Source organism: Phodopus roborovskii, unplaced genomic scaffold (assembly GCF_943737965.1).
Source record: "Phodopus roborovskii unplaced genomic scaffold, PHOROB, whole genome shotgun sequence".
NCBI classification, from domain to species: Eukaryota; Metazoa; Chordata; class Mammalia; order Rodentia; family Cricetidae; genus Phodopus; species Phodopus roborovskii.
Window position 1 is genome coordinate 36,068,210 of NW_026126433.1, and position 20,237 is coordinate 36,088,446.

Here is a 20,237-nt window from a genome sequence, read left to right on the forward strand (position 1 = left end):
GGGGATTCCTGAGGCATTTTCTTCTGGGTCAGCAGCCTGGCACTGTGGTTGAAGACAGAGGTCCTACCTCAGGATCTGGCAGAAAAGACCTATACAATATTAGACAAATTCCCCAAGCCATGGTTTCCTGTGGCCAATGAAGAAAAAAGCTCTCTCCCAGGAACAGCACAAGATACTGCCATTGAAAACAAGGTGGGTAAAAGGAGAGAAAAGTGACAACCATTTGGCAGGGCCTACATGTACTAAGAAAATAACAGGCAATGCAGGTACGTGAAGCTGAACATTGAAGCTGGGGAAACTGAGTACATGTCTGGCCTCAATGAAGGAGTAGAAACACTGTGTACTACGGCCATCACCCCAGGCTCTGTCTCTTCCCAGCATCATACCTTGGCCAAATTACCCACATTTCTTGATTCTATTTCTTTACTCATAGGGATGATAATACCTGCATCGTGGACTTATTACAAAAATTAAATGCAACCACATCACGATTGACATGTAAGAACCCAAAAAATGCAGCAAAAGGAAGGAATGGTGTGCATATACATAGAAATATAATGTCTCAGAACACAAGGTCTTAATACTTGTATTAACTTCTCCAATGGCAGAAAAAGCAAGTGGGACTTAAGTTTGTCTCTAATTCACTCATTCACTCATTCATTTGTTAAGTTACTGAAACAACAAATTGTCAAATTATTCCATGCTTATTATAAACCAGCCACTGAAGAAGGAATAGTTCCTACATTGTGAACCTTAAAATTTAGAGAATCATGAACTAAAAGAATGAGATAAACAGCTTTGTGGTATAGTTGTTAGCAGAGCCACCTTCTAAGAATCAGAAAAACAAATACATTACAGTTTCATAAGTCAAGGGCCAAGTGGCATTTCAATAGAGGGTGATGAAGGTTTAAGATGAGGAAGAGGCATTTCAGATAATGGAAGAAACATGATGATGGATATAAAGCAGTCTAAGAGCTTAAGCAGAATTTCCCAAGAATTGGGCCTCACCTAAGGGGTCTTGGAGCCTCAGCATGCAACCATAATGCTCTAAGCAAGACTGGTAGCTCTCATCAACACTGTAAGGTATACTGTTATGGTTCAAGTTATTGAGATTTACTATATTTTCCTGAACCCCTGGCCCATGATAACTAGGGAAATATGGATTACACACACACACACACACACACACACATACATACACACACACACTCTCAAGGACCATCACACACTTGTATATGCACAATTTTCCTGTGTTTTCTCTTCATCCTGCCTCTTCATCCACAGATTTTTCTCTTTAGACTCCACTTCTTTAACTCAGACATAAAGTTGACAGAGAGAAGCAAGGAGGACGATGGGCCATGGAGAAATTAGAACAAAGCATGACATGCACTTATAAAAATGGCATAATGAGACCCTTGTATTGTATGCTAACCTCAAATACCTTGAAGTAAAATTTTGAAAAGATGTCTAAGACTGATGAGAGAGGGGGAATCATCTGTCTTCCTCAAGTGTGAGCCCCTAATGATTTATCCAATACCAAGTATTCAGCCCTAACAACATGTTTACATGAGCAGCACTAAGAGGATTCAGCTCAGCAGGTTGTATTTATACATTTATGTGGATGCATAAAAGGAACAATAACAATTAGAGAAAAAAGAAGAAAACAATAGAAGTAATAAAAGTAGAAGGGCTTGGAGATAGAGGAAGGGGAGGGAGCCATGGGGCATGGAGCAGGATATACTAATAGGGGATTGAAGGTGGTCAAAGTGTTCTCTATGCATGCACAGAATTATTTGTGCAATTAATAATTGCTAGTAAAACGGAAACAAATATTGAGTATCAACATTTCCTTGGTGCCTCCAGAAGAATGCACTCTGACAAAAGAATCAGTGAATGCACAAATATAAAAGAAAGTAAAAAGACTTAAGATTCTAGACATGTCCATTTTCTGCATAATTCTTGTCCATGGATTTTTATTGTCTCCCAGGGTCCCCTCTAACACCATGCCTACAGAGTCTCTTCTACTCACCAGACAAAATACTGTCCAGTAAAGCCCACCCTGAAGCAGTTATTCACGTCATGGTTGCCCACAGAATAGGAGCCGTATGATCGGTTGCATTCACCTTCCATGTAAAGCCTCCCTGAGTTTTAATTAAATTAGTTCTGCTTAGTTGTTTACTGAAACTGCACTGTTAAGGACCCAAGTATCTTCCTGGAATAATCCACAGTCATCGAGGAGAGGCAAGTGGAGCTATTTGCAGAACCTATGTGTACTTGCTAGGTGTATGTCAACTTGACCCAAGCTGGGGAACCTCAATTGAGACAATGTCTCCACAAGATCAGGCTGTAGGCATACCTGTAGGGCATTTTCTTAATTAGTGATTGATGGGGGAGGGCCCAGCCATTGTGGGTAGAGACAATCTCTGGTCTGATGGCCCTACATTCTATAAGAAAGCAGGCTGAGCAAGCCATAGGGAGTAAAGCGGCACACCTCCATGGCCTTTGCATCAGCTCCTGCCTCCAGGCTTCAGCTCTGATTGAGTTCAAGTCATTGTAAGGAATGTATTCACACAGCCAAAATTGTCATGAGACTTAAAACACTTGCAAGCTTAAAAAACTGAAAGCTTGGGGCTGGAGATATTGCTCAGTGGTTAAGAGCACTGACTACTCTTCCAAAGGACCTGGGTTCAATTCCCAGCACCCACATGGGAGCTAGCAATTGTCTTATAACTCCAAGATCTGGCACCCTCACACAGACATAGATGCAGGCAAAACACCAATGCACATGAAATAGTTTTAAATAATTTTAAAGCTGAAAACCAACTGAAACTCTATTGATTTTTAGTGCCCTCCTTGCTTCCCTCTCCAGAGCACAGATCTGCATTCTCAGCTCAGTGAGTTACACATATGTGTCAATGACTATCAGTGACAAATGCTGAAAAGAAGCTTTACAAAATGCAGGCCTGCATGATGCAGTGGATAAATCCAAGGAGTATGGGGACAAGAGCTGAGATTCCTAGAACCCCGGTAAATGCTAGGCAGGTACGGCTGCCTGCCTTTAATCCCAGAGCTTGGATGGCAGAAACAGGGGATTCCTGGAGCAAGCTAGCTGGCTACAGTAGCTGGCACTGGCACGACCCAGATTCAGCAAGAGACCCTGCCTCAATGCAGTGGAGAACTGCTGAGGAAGACATAAAACATCTACTCAAGGCTTTCACACACAAGAGCCTACACACATGCAAACGTGCATACATGCATGTACATACTATTGTTCTTTTGCTATAATTATTGCCTAAGAAACACAAACACAAGACTCAGCACCCACGTGGAGTTTATTGAAAGAGGGGAGAGAAAGGTGGGTAGCTGGTGACCAACCGAAAGCAGGAGAGAGAGAGAGAGAGAGAGAGAGAGAGAGAGAGAGAGAGAGGAAAGAGAAAGACAGAAAGAACAGAGAGAGAAGAAAGAGAAAGACAGAAAGAGCAGAGAGAGAGAGAAGGCAAGAGACAGAAAGCCAGAGAGAGGGGGCCAGAGAGATAGGGCAAGAGAGAGGGGGCCAGAGAGAGGGGGCCAGAGAGAGGGCCCTGCTTGGCGAGCTTGCTTTAAAAGGGGGACTTGCACATGCGTAACTGAGTCCCCTGTGCAGCCAGGTAAAGCTTGAGCAGCCAGGTAAAGCCTGACCTAGTGATGACATGGCCATGAGCGTCCTGCCCATCGTCCGGGGCAAGGTCAGAAGACTGCTAGTTCCCAACACATACACCATACATAAAAATATCAAAAGTATAAATTATGAATTCCTTGGAATATAACATTACTGTATTGCCTTGTTTTTCTTCATAGCTTTCTTCCTTCCCCCATTAAAACACTTAGCAGTGTGTTTACCACAAAAGTTGTTTCTGACTGCCAAGCAGTTCAGCTCTGGGCCTGTGTTTCAGCTGAAAGGTGACCATATGTTTACTTCATGGAAAGAATGAGGTTATAAAAAGCAGACCCTTTTACCTAACTGGCTGCCTAGTAGGCTGTAATTTAATATGTAGAAATACCTGCTCTTTCCAGTGTTTTTCACTATCCACAGAGAGAGCAGCACACATGCTCAGCCCGTCACATGGCCAATGAGAAACAAAGGTTTAAGGTAGTAACTAGAAATCTTTTCTCTGCTTCTCCCAAGCCCAATTCTCCAGCATAGACTTGGCTCTCTTATGCCACTTTTCTAACTGTTCCAAATCGGAAGTCCCTCCCTAGGCCCTTGGCTGCTGTGCCACCTCCCCTTTGCTGGGGACATCCCCTGTACCTCACAAGCATAGAGTAGCCTTCACAGAGCCTACCTCTTTTCACAAAGCAAAACAGCCCCCAAAAAACGGAAAGCCAATTAAAACGCTTAACTTTAAACTGCACTTGTGAGATGCCACTGAGCCCTGTTGAGCTCTTGACTCTGCCATTGTGTGACCGACTTACTCTTTCACTGGAAAGCAAGCCTAGATGGAGCTTAGTTACCACTGTGACTGGTAACAGTTAAAGTTAAGATTGTTTTCAGTGTTTACTGAGACCTATCAGAGTTGAAAATTGGTGTCGCAGCAGTCTGGCAATTATGAGGTCTTATTAAAAGGCAAGGCATTGATTCTGGGGGTTCAATGCCCACCTCTTACTCTTCCAGTGTCATTAAGCAATGATAATCATTCATTTTCCCACTTTAAAAGCTATTCATTAACGATAGGTGAGTTGGAAAACACGACAGTCAGTTTGTCAGACTTGGGAAGCATATGTCACCATCCTTGATTACTGAATGCCATTTTTCTTTTATGAATTAAAAGCCATATTGAAATAAGTATCTAAGCAAACTTTGGTGGAGATGAGATCAAACCTCACTGAGTAATCCCCAAATAGACTGCAGACAGGAGACAAAGGGGCTCAGGCTGACAAATAGTTGACATACATGAAAAGACATCAAAGTTAACTCTCTCTCTCTCTCTCTCTCTCTCTCTCTGTGTGTGTGTGTGTGTGTGTGTGTGTGTGTGTGTGTGTGTATGCATGTGTGGTGTTGGGGAACGTCACAGAAGTATTTACAAGGTGTATCAGGAGACTAGAAGAAGAGACCGAGGAACCTGGCGAGGATTCTTGCAGAGGCTGGTTCACTGGTCCACAGGTCCACTGGTCCTGGCTGGTTCTGACTGGTCCCATGGAGGGAACAGGATCTTTTTGTTTGTTCAGGGCATGTTGTTGTAATGAGTTTTGTTTCACTTCTGTGATTTGTCAAGACCAGAGCTCATTCATCACTGGAGCTGCCCTTGAGCTTGTGATTTCCTTGCTCCCACTTTGTGATGGCTGGGCTTGCAGGGGTGCAACCAACACCTGACTAGCATAGAGGAACTTCTTACACAGAGGGAAAAGGAAAAGATTCCCACTCACAGGTCCCATCAAAACCATCAAAACGTACAGGCACCATTGCTCCGTGTATTCTGTATGCCCAGAGCTGTTAGGTACACCCTCCACATGAATGGAGTTAATCCTGATAACTCAAAGGAGACATTGCCTTGACTTCACACATCTAAAGAGCAAAACTCTTCAAAGTAAGTGCTTGGCTAGGCATCTGGCTTCTCTGAGGGATCTCTGGCTCAAAACCACATGTTATCCCTCTACCAGGCATGTCACATCTGAGATGTGCTTCACGGCTGGAGATTTCATCCTGGTATAAGAGCCACATTAATCAAAGCCATTAATTTTTGTGTCTGTGGGCCTCTTTTGTTGGCAGACTTACGGGTGAGCTCATTAGCCAGTACCCCACGGAAAGATGTTCTTGGAAGCCAAACATGCCCTGTGTCATACCTGTCCCTTCCCTGCCACATGACACCTGTCATGCAGATTGGTTCTGCTCACAGGCTTCCAGGAGGAAGAACTGATGTCTCTCAGTGTAAACAGCACAGCCAGTGCTGGAGAAATGCTTCATGGGAACTCACTGGGGGTAGGCAGCTTCTTAATTCTCCCTGCACAAGGGGTAAGCCTTGAGAAAATTTGCAGGGCCCTTCAGAAGGGTCCAAAAAGTGGAAAAGGTAGACAAATGGAACTGTGAACTAAGCCCTTCCCATATGGCAAAAAGCAAGAAGTCACCAATCACTTCCATGTTTCTGGCTCAAACCGAAAGAAGCCAAAAGGAAAGGAGGAGGAGGAGGAAAAGGAAGAGGACGAGCCAAAGGAGGAGGAGAATACACAATTTCTTTTCTTGCTGAGAATTTCTTTTTTTAATTCTAACCAAGGAGATAAGAACTAAAACCCAGAAATGTTAATGAATGGCAGAAGGCTGCAGGCCATCAAACACACGGGAATGAAACACGGGAGACCATGCACTGTTTCAGAGGTGGGTGGATCATTCCAGGCAGGTGAATAAATGGCAGCACACACAACAGGCGAAGGAAGGAGGTCTGAATGCCCATGCCAGTGCCTGAGTTGCGTGAGCGAGGGAAGGGAGGGTACTCTTGCATGTTATGAAGGGAACCTCTCGACTCCTGACTCCAGCTCTCAGGTGGGAGCAAGAGAGGGAAATGACTTAGTCAAAAACATGGTGACAGATGCAAGACACATCTGTAATCTCACACCCAGGAGGCCGAGACAAAAGGATTACAAGTTTAAAGCCAGCATAGGTTGTATACCTAAATGCTGTCCCATGAATGAATGAATGAATGAATGAATGAATGCATGAATGAATGAATGAAAAAAATAAATAAATGGTTCTAGGATCTGAGCATGACAACATAATTTGTTAAGTCCCTTTCTGGTGGTTCAGTGAGTGATGAGTATGATAAAGCTTGTGCATAGCAGGTGCTTTTGCCCATCATTTGTGACCCTTTACTTGTATTTGGTAGTTATAACAGATTCTAGACAGGCAAGATGTTTTTATTACCTTAAATTTTTAGCTAAAGAACTTGTAAACCTAACCAAAAGAAGGGAAATAGTCCTCTCCATTTAATCCAGCCTCTGCAGACAGATAGGCATACTGCCATTTTAAAATTGGACTCAACTCCTTGAAGCAGGAGGTAACCTGCCCTGGCTCATACAACTATTGGAGTGGACTTGAATTCAATCCTACTCATTCCCAAAGCTCAGCTGTTTCTGCTACACTAACTTGGAGTTGAGAGTTTCACCTCTGAGAAAAAAGAGAGGTACTGTCTCAACAGCTTCCTAATTCTATAGCCAGATACACAAAAGGAAGAAATGATGAACATGTTTATTCTAATATTGTCAATGTGGCCCCTGACAAAAGGAGCAGGTGTGGTGAGGTCATCTGGAGAACGTTGCTGAAGGCCTGCTGGGTGGTCTGCAAGTCATAGGCATGATACCCCATTTCCTCACATTCACACAGACCTTGCCTAGCACGACAACACCCAAACAATTTAGCATCTTCAGTGGCAATGCTCTCATGGTTTGCTTTCTAAAAGGATTTCTCAGAAACTTGGAATAACCCAAGCAAGCAGAATGACTGTGGCAGGCAAAACAATGATTGCCTTTGCTTGACTCTGGGGCCCTCTGCACAGACTCATGTGTGGCCTTGTTTATCTTTGCAGGGTGTGCCCTGTGAAGCTTTCTGTCTAGAGCATCTGCACATTCAGTAGACTCCACTGTCCTCTCAGCTGATGAGACCCCAGGACACTCAGTGTCTTGGCAAAAATGTGCTATTCTGACCATCAAAGCTCCATCTCATCTCATTGCACAATATGTTCTCAAACTTATCTTGAGCATGCAGGTTACCTACATCATAAACTACATTGATCTCTTGTATCTGGTATCATAACAGATTCTAGACTTGTAAGTTATTTTTATTACCTTTAATTTTCATCAGAAGAGCCTGGACACCTAATCAAAAGAAGGGAGATAGCACACTTCTGTTCTATTGGTCACGGTGAGCAATTCTCTTCCTAAATATGAAAAGGTAAGGAAATTTACAATAATGCAACCTTGAGATCCTTTCTCATGGAGCCATTCTCTGTGTCAACTGAAGAAGCTACCCTGACTTCATGGGCAGCTTTGCCCATACTGGCCTTAGTAAGTTCAGAGCAGGTTTATTTCCTGTGGCACTAGATAATTGTGACAAATAATAATGATGAAAATAATGAATTAATTTTGCACTTAGATGAGTCTCATCTGGGTACTCAGACCTTGAACATGGCTACTATCACCCCCATTTTATAAGGAAGAAAACCAAGAGTGGGAGTTTCTTTCTCAAGATTATATACCCTGCACATTGTACCAGAATTCAGACTCAGGCCTGGATGATTCTTGTTCATCCTGCTCTGGCCTCACACTCCAGTACAGACTGTGGCACCCTGCAGCCTTCTTTAGGTCATGTCATTGGCTGCTTGGTTACTGTGTATTTCCCCACCTCTGGTGTAGCCATATGAACATCAAATCAATTCAGCTTCAAAGCTCACTTAAAACTTGAGAGTGAGTAGTTCTTCTCTGGACACACACACACACACACTCACACACACATACACACTCACACACACATACACACTCACACACTCACACACACAGTCACACACACATACACACTCACACACACAGTCACACACATTGACACACACACACACATTGACAAACTCACACACACTCACACACATGCACTCACACATACATACTCATGCACATTGACACACACACATACTCATGCACATTAACACACGCACACATACACACACACACACACACACACACACAATCATATTGAGGAATGAAACACCTAGCTGATTAGACTCTAGGGCATAACCACAGTACTAATCAACTATTTCTCATACTCTTTATATTCTTTCAATCTGTAGCCTTACCATAATGTTTCTGTCCCCATGTTCCCAAGCATTTATACTTCTGTGCCCTTGTAGCTCTTATCACAGGGCTCTAAGGAAAGCAAGTAGCCATTCATCTTCCGTCTTTTTCACCTCCTCACTGTAGCTGACCCCTGCCTTGCCCTGGAGCCCTCTTGAGAGCATTCTCTATGCATCTGTGTATGTTCTGGTGTCGTGGTGTCAGTAGTTTTACCATCTTCACCTGCTAAGGAATTCCTCCCTTCACTGGAGTATTTTGCTTTTTCATTGCGTCACAGGCTCCTTCATTTTCATTCCCCAGAAATCTATCTGTACGCTACAGAAAGAGCCACGCACCGTTCTGCATGCCTGGCTGCCTCTCTACTCACACCTTTTCTGCATGATTCTCGGGGCTACATTTCCTTCCTGAGGCAAATAACAGTCCCTCGCCTGTGCTGCCAAACCCCTGGTTATATCAGCTTCACAACTCTGGTCACACCTCTTCATTTTCCTGTTTGGACAAGGATTAAATGTTCTCTTTGTCCCTTTGTACCAAGTACACAGAATATTGTGGGTATTCATTAACTAACAAATATTTAAAGAATGAGCAACGAGAATCTACAGCATCATGGAAAATAACAAGGAAAGCCCATCAATTCTTTGCCCCAGACTATGGCAACAGCTTTCTGTCTAGTCTTGTATCTCCATTCTTGCTAATGTCTCTCAAATGTAATAACCAATTTACTGTGGAGAAATGTCATGTCAGACTCACCTTTGTACCCCTGATAGTCTACACAGTTCCCATTAAGCACTCCTCAATACCCGCTGAAGTAATAGTGTCTAACAATGTGATACTGGGAAGGATTGAAAAACAAAATTTCAAACTGTTGCAATGGAAAGCAGTGTGTGTGCCTGTGTGAGTGTGTGAGAGAATGTGTATATGTGAGAGAGAGCGTGAGAGAAAGAAAGAGTGTGTGTGTGTGTATGGAGAGAGAGACAGAGAGAGAGAGAGAGAGAGAGAGAGAGAGAGAGAGAGAGTACATGCTACGTTGTGTTATAGACACCAGAGGACAACTTGTCAGAGTTGGTTCTCTTCTCTCACTATGTAGGTTCTAAGCATCAAAGTCAGGCCATCAGGCTTGGCATCAAGTGCCTTTACTTGCTGAGCAATCTCATTGGCCCTTATCATTTTTATTAGAAGTTCCCAATTGTCATCCAACAGCTGAGACCCATGGCCAAACATCAGCTGGAGCTCAGGGAACCCCTGAGAAGAGAGAGAGGAAGGATTGTAGGAGCCAGAGGAGTCAAGGGTACTAGGAGAGCATGGCTCACAGAATCAACTAAGCAGGCCTCGTAGAGTGTCACAGAGACTGAAAAACGACAATCATGGTGCCTGCATGGGTCTGAGCTAGGCCTTCTGCATATATGGTATGGTTCTATGGCTTGGTGGTGTTCTTGTGGCACTCCTAACAGTGGAAGTGGAGGGGGGGTCCTCTGACTTTTTCACCTGCTTTTAGGACCCTTTTCCACCTAATGGCCCCATCCAGCCTTGATACGAGGGTTTGTGTGTAGCCTATTGTAACTTGGTAAGCCATGTCCAGTTGCTATTTTCTGCTCTTTTCTGAAGGGAGACAGATGAGGAGTGAATCTGGGGGAAAGGGAGGAGTGGAAGAAGGAAAAGTTGAGGTTGGGATATAATGTCTGAGAGAAGAATTTAAAAAAAAAAAAGAAGTTCTTAACTGAAGACAATATTCTAGTACTATTTGGTACAATCCAAAGGTCTCATGATATCATAAAATATAATAAAAATGTAAAGTTCATAAATGCACCTAACTTCACAAAACAACTTTTCAGTGTATATTTCCTGAACTAATGATACACAGCATTGCCATCATTGCATTTATCAATATAGCACACTCATTGCATTCTACCTCAGACTCCATGCAATGCCTCTATTGAATGGCAACTGATCACTAATATTTATTAAACAGACCTTGGAAGGACACTACAGTATTGGCTGCCATAGTGAAATAATGAAATGAGATTTTTGACACTCAAACAGCTCACAGTCTATTTAGGCAGGCAAAGAGAAAATCAAGGGCAATAAAAGATAATACTTAAGCACAAAACTCAAAAACAAATCACATACACACACACACACACACACACAAATGCACGCACACACACACACACACACACACACACACGCGAGGGGCGGGGGGTAGACAGCCCTGATGAAAGGAAGGTTAAATGGAGAAAGAAAGTGGGACTTAAATAGCTGGCAATAGATGTATTTATCGAGTTGTATTAAAGCATATGTTTTGTTCACGTGTGACTTTATTCATTCACCAAATATGCATTAAAATTGAGAGTTTGGTCAGGCAGCGGTATGGCACTCCTTTAAGCCCAGCACTCAGGAGGCAGAAGCAGGTGGATCTCTGTGAATTAAAAGCCAGTCTGATCTACAGAGGGAGTTCCAGGATAGCCAGGGTTGTCACACAGAAAAACCCTATCTTAAAAATAAATAAATATATGAAATACAAATACATAAATAAATTGTTCTACCTAAATAAATTGTGAGTTGTCTGAGTGTCAAATAAATAAATGGAAACTCATCGCCTTATCCAAAAGCCAATTTGGTCCCTGGGCAAAGTGCCCTGTACATAGTTGTTACTAATGAACCAAACACAACAATCATATATGTCTTCCACATCTTGCATGGTGTCAGTTGTCAATCTACTTTACAAACAAATTAGATACCCAGAAGTTCTGGTGCTCAAGTTTACAAAGCTTTATGACACAGGAGCAAGATTTGAACTCAAGTCTTCAGAAACTAAAGCCTAAGCTCTCTAGTACCTTTAAATAAGCAATGTCATTTCCCCTAAAATTATTAATCCCTCCAAATTCCCTCTATCAGTAATTCTATACACAACCTTGGTTCAGGTGCATTTGTTTGGACACACTGACTAGAAAATATAAAACACCTCTTCTAATATGAAAAAGACACCACCCTCTCTGGTCTCTGCTGGCATCATCAATCAGCCATGACTGACTTATTCCATCAAGGCACACATCAGAACAATAAGGATAAAGATGATGCAATTGAATTATTTAATCAGAGGACTTAAACACATTAGTAAAGCTGTGAGGAATGAAACAAAGCTGGAGTCTTAGCTTAGCTTACATTACCTCATCCTTAGTGTTATCATATTTTAAATCCTGGATTCCTGATTGTAAACATTATGTCCTCATTAAAACTGCATTTTGCCCAACGATGTTCTAATTAAATTTACTTACACAACTCAAAAATATCCATGAGTCTCTTCTAGCTTCCTTTATACAACCATACTCATACACAATATTTTTCTCAATTACATCGAATTAGAGTGTAGTGTTTTTGTTATGATTTGAGCACCATGCCCATTAAATATCCAGGGAGTTCTCCACTTTCTTCTAGTACTAATTGTATCAGATTATTAATTTGAATCACCATGAAGAGATTTTTTTTCAAAGGCCCCTTGAAGCTGTTGGAGGCAAAGCTTCAATTTCCATCCAGCTTCTACACCTCCTGTGTTGTCCTTAGGAATACAAGGACTAAAGCTTAGTTTCTCAAAATATTGCCCATGAGAATAGTTTTAAAGTATCACAGCAAGAGGGACCTCCTGAGATGCCCAGAATGCAACCCATAGATGCTATCTTGTTCCTCGTTCTTAGGTCATTGCTGGGTTGTGGTTACCACAAAGCTCACCTGTATCCGCTGGTTGCTGTCCACCTTGACCTGATTTCTAAGTCTTGGTATATAATTACTATAATCCAATGCAAAAAAATCCCTTATGAAAAACAACATTACTGGTATTTTCAAATGCAAACAGCTTACCCCTTATTGGGATTATAAGTCATATAAATGTCATTAGTTCAAGAAAACCAAAAAAGAAAGCAGGAAAGAAAGAAAACTTATAAACTAAGCAATTCATCTCTCTGACGTATTTAACTAAAGAATTTATCACTGGACATTTGTCCTAAAACATACTAAGACTTACAGTCAAAATTCCAATTAGTTAACAAGAAACTGCTTTACTATATGCAGTATAAAGAAGTGGAAAGTGTTGTTCAAATATGAGTTCAGAGTGTCACAATGGTCTTCTCTCGTGGTCTCTCTCTTTGCTTCCAATTTGTTTCAGTACTCTATTATGTTTGGATATTTATGCCTGGAAGTGACATGAAATCATCACTAGAATCACTGTAGTTCATCTGAGCATGTCAGAAAACAAAGGCTGACTATTACTATGTGTAGCCCTTGAGTCTCAGTGAATGCTAGAACCAGACTGAAATGCACATTGCAAAACAGGTACAAAGTGTAGGGAGCCAGTGATTGACAAGTAGCCAGGATCATATACATGTTTTTCATCACAGCATATGTGAAATTTCAGCAATGGTAATAATGGTTTCCACTGTGGTTTCCAAAGACCTTAAGAACAAATGAAGCCACTCCTTCAGGAAAATATTGTATTTTGTAAAAGAAAAGGTTCTTTCCTTTTTATAATTACTGTGCTTTCTTTTTTATTTATTTTAATTTATATATTTTCTTATTTCACATATCAATTCCACTTCCCTCTCCCTCCCATCCTCCCATGCCCCCACACCCACCCCACCCATATCCCATTGGGTGAGGTCTTCCAGAAGGGATCATCAAAATCTGTCAAGTCATTTGAGGTAAGGCCTAGGCCCTCCCCTGTGTCTCTAGGCTAAGGGAATATCCCTCCATGGGGAATGTGCTCCCGAAGTCCTTTCCTGCACCAGGGATACATCCTGGTTCCACTGTCAGAGGTCCCATAGGCTGCCCAGATCTTCTAATTATGACCCACATCCAGGGGGTCTGAGTCAGTCCTATGCTGTTTTCCCAGCTATCAGTCTGGGATCCATGAGCTCCCCCTTGTTCAGGTCAGCTGTCTCTGTGGGTTTCTGCAGCCTGGTCTTGACCCCTTTGCTCATCACTTCTCCCTCTCTGCAACTGGATTCCAGGAGTTCGGCTCAGTGTTTAGCCGTGGGTGTCTGCTTCTGTTTTCATCAGCTACTGGATGAAGGCTGTAGAATGAAGGCTCTAGGATCAATCTCATTATCAGGGATGGGCATTTAAGGTAGCCTCTCCACTATTGCTCAGATTGTTAGTTGGGTCATCCTTGTGGATCTCTGAACATTTCCCTAGTGCCAGATTTCTCTTCAGACCTATAATGGCTTTTTTTTTTTTTGCTCTCCTACATTCCTCCCCCGACTCAATCTTTCTGCTCCCTCATGTTCTCCTCTCCTTTTCTCCTCTTCTCTTTCTCCTAACTCCCTCTCCACTCACTGCTCCCCCATTCCTTTTCAAAGAGAGCTGCAAGTAAGCTACTTGAATTTTTTTAAATTGAGTTTGAACTGTAGGAAATTATTGCAATTGAAAACTTTGACCTGCAGAAACAAATCCATTAATTTATTCAATTCTTCCTAATTTGTGTGACAGAATTGCATGCATGAGTGTCCATTGAGTGTCAGTCCATTCTGTCCTTCTATTAACCAATCCATTGAAAACACATGGAATTTTCTTAGTTAATCTTGTAGTCAAATTTACAGTGTTTCCTTTTACATATGTCAATATTTTTGCCATTTTATACAAAGAAAATGATTTTTTTATTGACTTAAATTCAAATGTTTTATTTGTTTTCTTTTATTTCATCATTCCTTTTCATCCTTAACTCAGTAGTGGCCCAAGGATGAGTGGGGTTTTTTTTGTTTTGTTTTGTTTTGTTTTGTTTTTGTTTTGTTTTTTCCTTGATTCAACATCTATTAACAACAATGTGTGTTCACAGTCTGTGTCCTTTTATAGCTATATGAATTCAGACAATAGTTTCCCCTGACTGCCCCCAAATCATTTATATTGTTCTGAATTTTCCCTAAATTTGATTACTTTGCACTGACACTTTCTGTGTGGCTAGATTAAGATGTCTTTAAAGATAGAACCATCGCATGTACTTTTTCCTTATGTATAGCAAAACTTCAAGGCTCCTGGCCAAGTATAGGACTCACACTCAATGCATAGCAAACACTTGCTTACAAACACCTCAGCAATCAAAGCTGAAGGAACTTGGGCTTCACGGAAGAAATCAAAACGCCAAGTAAGAACATGGAGTTAATGCCAACAAGTCAGCATATGGCACTGATACCATCCTTTATCACATTCAGGCTCAGCAGCTCATTGGGGTACACAGATAAATGGTCCTAGTTACCTTCATTTCTGAGACTGCCTGGTGAGGAGTCACTTGCCCAGGCAGCCACAGAAAGGCTCCACCTCCTGCATGCCCAGCATTGGATTGCTGCCCCCAATTGTCTCTTAACCCAAAGCTTTGGGCTTTGCATTAAGTCTTTGGTACAATTTTGTGTGAATAAGAGTCAGGATCTGCTTTTATTTTTCTACAAGTGGAAATCTAGTTTCTCAGTACCATTTGTGGAAGATTATGTTTTTTTCTTTTTGTTTTTTATTTTTTGTTTGTTTTGTTTTTGGGTTTTTTGTTTGTTTGTTTGTTTTTTTTGTTTTTGGTTTTGGTTTTGGGTTTTTGGTTTTTTTTTTTTTTCCAGTGCAGATTTTTTCCCCCTTTTGTTGAAAATCAGATTGCTAAATGACTATTGTTTAGTTAGGGCTTCTATTGCTATGAAGAGACTCCATAACCACATCAACTCTAATAAAAGAAAAACATTTAATTGGAGTGGCTTACATTTTCAGAGGTTTAGTTCATACTGGTCATGGTGTAAGCTGGTGATGGGCAGGCAGACAGGGTACTGGAGAAGGAGCTCAGAGTGCTGCATCTTAATTGGCAGGCAACAGAAAGTGGCCTGGATTAGGCATATATTGAACATAGGAGACCTCAAAGCTCTCCCCCACAGTGTCACACATACTCCAACAAGATCATACCTACTTCAACGAGGTAATGCCTGCTAACAGTGCCACTCTCTGTGAGCTTATAAGTGCCAAGTACATTCAAACATTCAAATCACCACATCATTGTTTTCTATCAATACCTGGTGCTTTTGTTAATACAGACCAGCAGTACAATTTGAAATCACATAGTATAATACCTCCAATACTGATTTTGATTGTTGGTTGGTCAGTTGGTTAGTTAGTTGATTAAGTTTTTTGCTTAAGATTTCTCTTATTCTTTGGAGTCTTTTGTACACCCATGTGAACTTTAGGATTGTTTTTCTATTTCTGTGAAGTATGCTATTTGAATTTTGGTGGGGAATAGTCATTTCACAATGGCAATTCTGCTGCTTCATAAGCAGGGGAAGTCTTTCTAGGTAGAGACCCTTCATTCCTTTATTAGATTTCTTTTCGAGGGTTTTTGTTTCCTTGCTTGTTTTACTTTGTGGCTATCATGTGTGAGACTTTCCCCATGATCCATTTCTCAGCACATCTGCTAATGGTATATAGAAAAGCTACCTGCTTTTAAGCATTACCATTCATTCATTCATTCATTCACTCATTCATTTATTTGTTGGGTCATGAAGGTCAGAGGACAACTTAACAGGAGCTAATTCTTTCCTTCCTCTCTATGGGGACAGCGATCAAGCTCAGGCAGTTAGGCTTGGTGGCAAGCACTTTTACATGCTAAGCTATCTTGTCCACCCATGGCTGACTTTTATGTGCTGATTTTTGTATCTTGATATTTCCATAAACGTGTTCGTAAGATCTAAGAGTGTCTTGATAGTCTTCAGAACCTAAAGCACAGGATTGTTTTTGTTTGTAAACAGATAATTTGACTCTTTACTGTTTGGATCCCTCTTATTCTTTCTCTTGTCTTACGCCTCTGAAGTATCCAAATTCTTTAAAATGATGGATTTTTTTGAGTGTGCAACATGTATAAAATACTACTAAAATATTTATACAGATTATATTCTTTAATAAAACTTTTCAGTGCTAAGTTCTGGTTTTGTTTTGCTTTGGTTTTTTTAAGATAGGGTTTCTCTGTGTAGCCCTGTCTGGGATTGTCTGGAACTGTAGACCAGGCTGGCCTGGAACTCATAGATCCACTTGTCTATGCTCCTGATTAAAGGCATGCACCACTACCTTCTAGTCTAAGTACTTTTATATGCACATTTCATGAATGATAAAACTAGAGGCAGACAGCAATGGATTAAATTGCCCAAGTAAGTGGCAGTTTTACCAGTCTAAAAGGAATATTTTCAATCATCTTAATTAATATTTTGTGTTTTTATTATTCTTATGAGCTAATCATTCACTTGGATGCTGATGAACTGAAAACATTTACAGAAGCATCTGGAATCACTAACCACTTTGCAATCATGCTTTCTCTGCAAATTAGGATGCAACTTTCATTATTCTATTTTAGTGGTGGAACATGTTAGCACCAAACAGTCTAGTTTTGGAGCATGGAACACTGCTTTGTAGAACTTGGTTTTTAAACCACTGCTAAACAAACAAACAAACAAACAAAAAACATGAAGTAAGGAAGAGGCAAGAATCCTTGTCTGATTCAGAGAACATTACTGGCATTAAACTTACTGGCTTTCTCCAGCATTTGGCAATGCCAAGGGCTGGAATCCCAATCACCACCAAATAAAGGATGGTTAGCTTTATAAGATCTTGTCACTATCAAAGACATCTGAGTAAAATGTGGCTTTAACAATCCTAAATGTAAATAAAAAATTGAAAATTTTCCCAGAGTTCCAGCTGGCAGATCAAGATATTCCTGCCTCTGTTTTGATCAATATACTGATAGTCTTCCAAGGCCTTCCCGCAGCAGCCTCTTCCTCTTCCAGAAGGCTATGTTCAGACTGAATTAGCTGTGCAGCCTATATAATAGAGGATGTCATGACTTATGAGCCAGCTACATTGCCTTCTCTTTCTACTTGACCCAAACTCCTTCTTATCCCTTCAAATACTTCTGTGTCCACAGGTTGTAGCGCATTGGAGTGTAACTGCAGTATAATTTAAGAACATGTGAGTATGCTGTGTAGGTTTGATTTCTGATGTAGTAGTATTTGAAATTTGCAGAACCTTTTTGGTTTTGGTGATGAATATAATTACACATGAACAATAAAATTGTTTTGCTCTGAGAGAGGACTAGTGGAGATATAAACAAAAAAAAAAAAATCTAGATCCTAAAGAAAATTAGCATTCACAAAAGTCTTCAGTTAGGCCTCTTACTTCTGCTTTGATAGGCAAAGCCTGTCAGGTAGAAGTGGCCCTAGGAAAATAAGCCCATTAGGGGAAATTTAACCTCTCACTCAATGGGGTGGAGAGATGTTATGCTCTAATGTCACCTACTGATTGTGCACCTGTGACAAGACAAGGACAAGTGGAGGAAAGTGACTTTTACTGCAGGTAAAAATAAGCAAATGTAGACCAAGAGGAAGATGGAAGAAGCCAGTGAGACATGTGTAATAGCAGTATAGGCAAATCATGCACCATGCTCAGTCCCTCAATCCATTCTGACTCTGGCCCCGTGGAGGGAAAGGCTTTGTAAGATACCATTAACAAAGTAAAGGGAATTTTAAGCATAGATGAGCACTCCTCAGGAAACCTTTGAGAAATAAGAAATCCCTCAAAAAGTCAAAAATGAAAATAAAGATGATTTTTAGAGATCTACCAGGGCCTCTTACCTTCAAACACTTTAGATAGAAGGACACAGCTGGATTTGAGGAAATGTCCTGTCTTCCTTGTTGGTCTCAACTGGTACATTTACCAGAGTCCTGTGGCTCATGAAGTCATCACCTCTTTGCACAAGTATCTTCATGTGTGGAAGGAGGTGATGAGCTGATTATCCACAACCCACATATGTTTCTGCCACATTTAAATTGACAGTGACAATGGGCATTTTTCTCCTTGGTTGTTCAGATGACACCCCCAGTCTGCCTCTGTACTGTGAAGCTGGGGACCAGCAAACATTTTTTTCTTTTGCTCTCAGGATGAAAAGCCAGGCTCACCTGTGCCCCAGTGAGGTGGAGGGGGAAGTCTGTAGTGAGGCAAAGGGAAGAACAGAGCAGACGGAGAAAGATCCCCTAGGATTCCATTGCAGAATCTTCATGAGTAAGGATAGTAATGCAAAGTTTCTAACTAAGAATTCAGGGCTGTTTCTCAATGCACAGCTATCCACCAAGCATGGAATCAACCCCTTTGAAGTGCAAGGACCTCTTTTTAATGCCAGAGACCAATCATCTCAATTTACTTGGGTTCCCTAACCCCAGTTTGGACACTGAAAATTTCACTTCTCCAAAACTCTTCCCTGGGATTCAGAAAGTCCTTATAACAATAAGTATGCAAAGGAAAGGGTATAGCACCCTTACAGCATAAAAATAAATAAATAAATAAATAAATAAAACAGAAAACAAGATTACTTTCAGTGATCACTGAGTGGACATAGGTTCCCTGTCCTCTGTAATAGCCACTCATTTTTGTTATTTCTATTACCACCAAGATCTTACTCCTATTCACTCTCAGTTCCCTGGTCTCTGCAGCCTCTGTCAGATGACACAAAACAAGACATATAGAGAATAACATAGAGTAGGCAGAGTTCATTACAGAAATGGTTAATGAACTCCCAAGGGCAAGAGAGAGAAAAGAACAGAATCCACTTGGAGAAAACCCTCTAAGGATTAGAGTAGAAAATGACTGGAGAGACCATTGTGCCAACCTACATATAGCCTTGGCACTGTCTCTTAGAATTTCTAGAATAGATAGCTTGAGGGGGGGCGAGTGTTTTTCTATTGACACCCAATTTGGATTATGTCTTATGGGAGGGCACTGTAGTATGTCTTTGTCCTTTGACAGAAATCCTCTTGCTAGATATTAATCTTATGATCTTTGTTTAAAATGCTGTGTGCCCATCCTAGGCTAGAAGTAGGACCCAGATTCCATTCTCTTGACTGGTGTAATCCAAGACCCACAGCTTTAGTTTCTAACTTTACAAATTACTGATTATGAGGGAGGACCCCATCTTCAATTATCTCCCAACACACTGTCAACTGATGTTGAAAACCTTTAAATGACCTTCTCAGCAGTAGATCATCCACCATGTGTTCCTGTAAACAATAAGATGTAAACACGCAATGTAAATGTGCCATCCTCATGAACATTAGCAGCCAATTCTCACATGGTTTTTGAATTTAACTACAGTGTTTTACTGAGATAATACTAGTTTGTTTTTTTTAATATTCCTACTATTATAATCATGTTCTCTAGATGTTCAGACAATGAATATAAGAATAGCAGTAGCATCAGCATCACAGACTGGACAACTCCAAAAGGGAAGGCCATGGGACTGCCCTTTGATTGATAAACAGGAAAATACTTACAAATGAATTAGGAAAGTAAGCTACAGAGTGCACTGTACAGTGTGAAAAAAGAACATATACAAGATGAAAACCAATCATGATGGAAGCAGGGACCAGGAGATG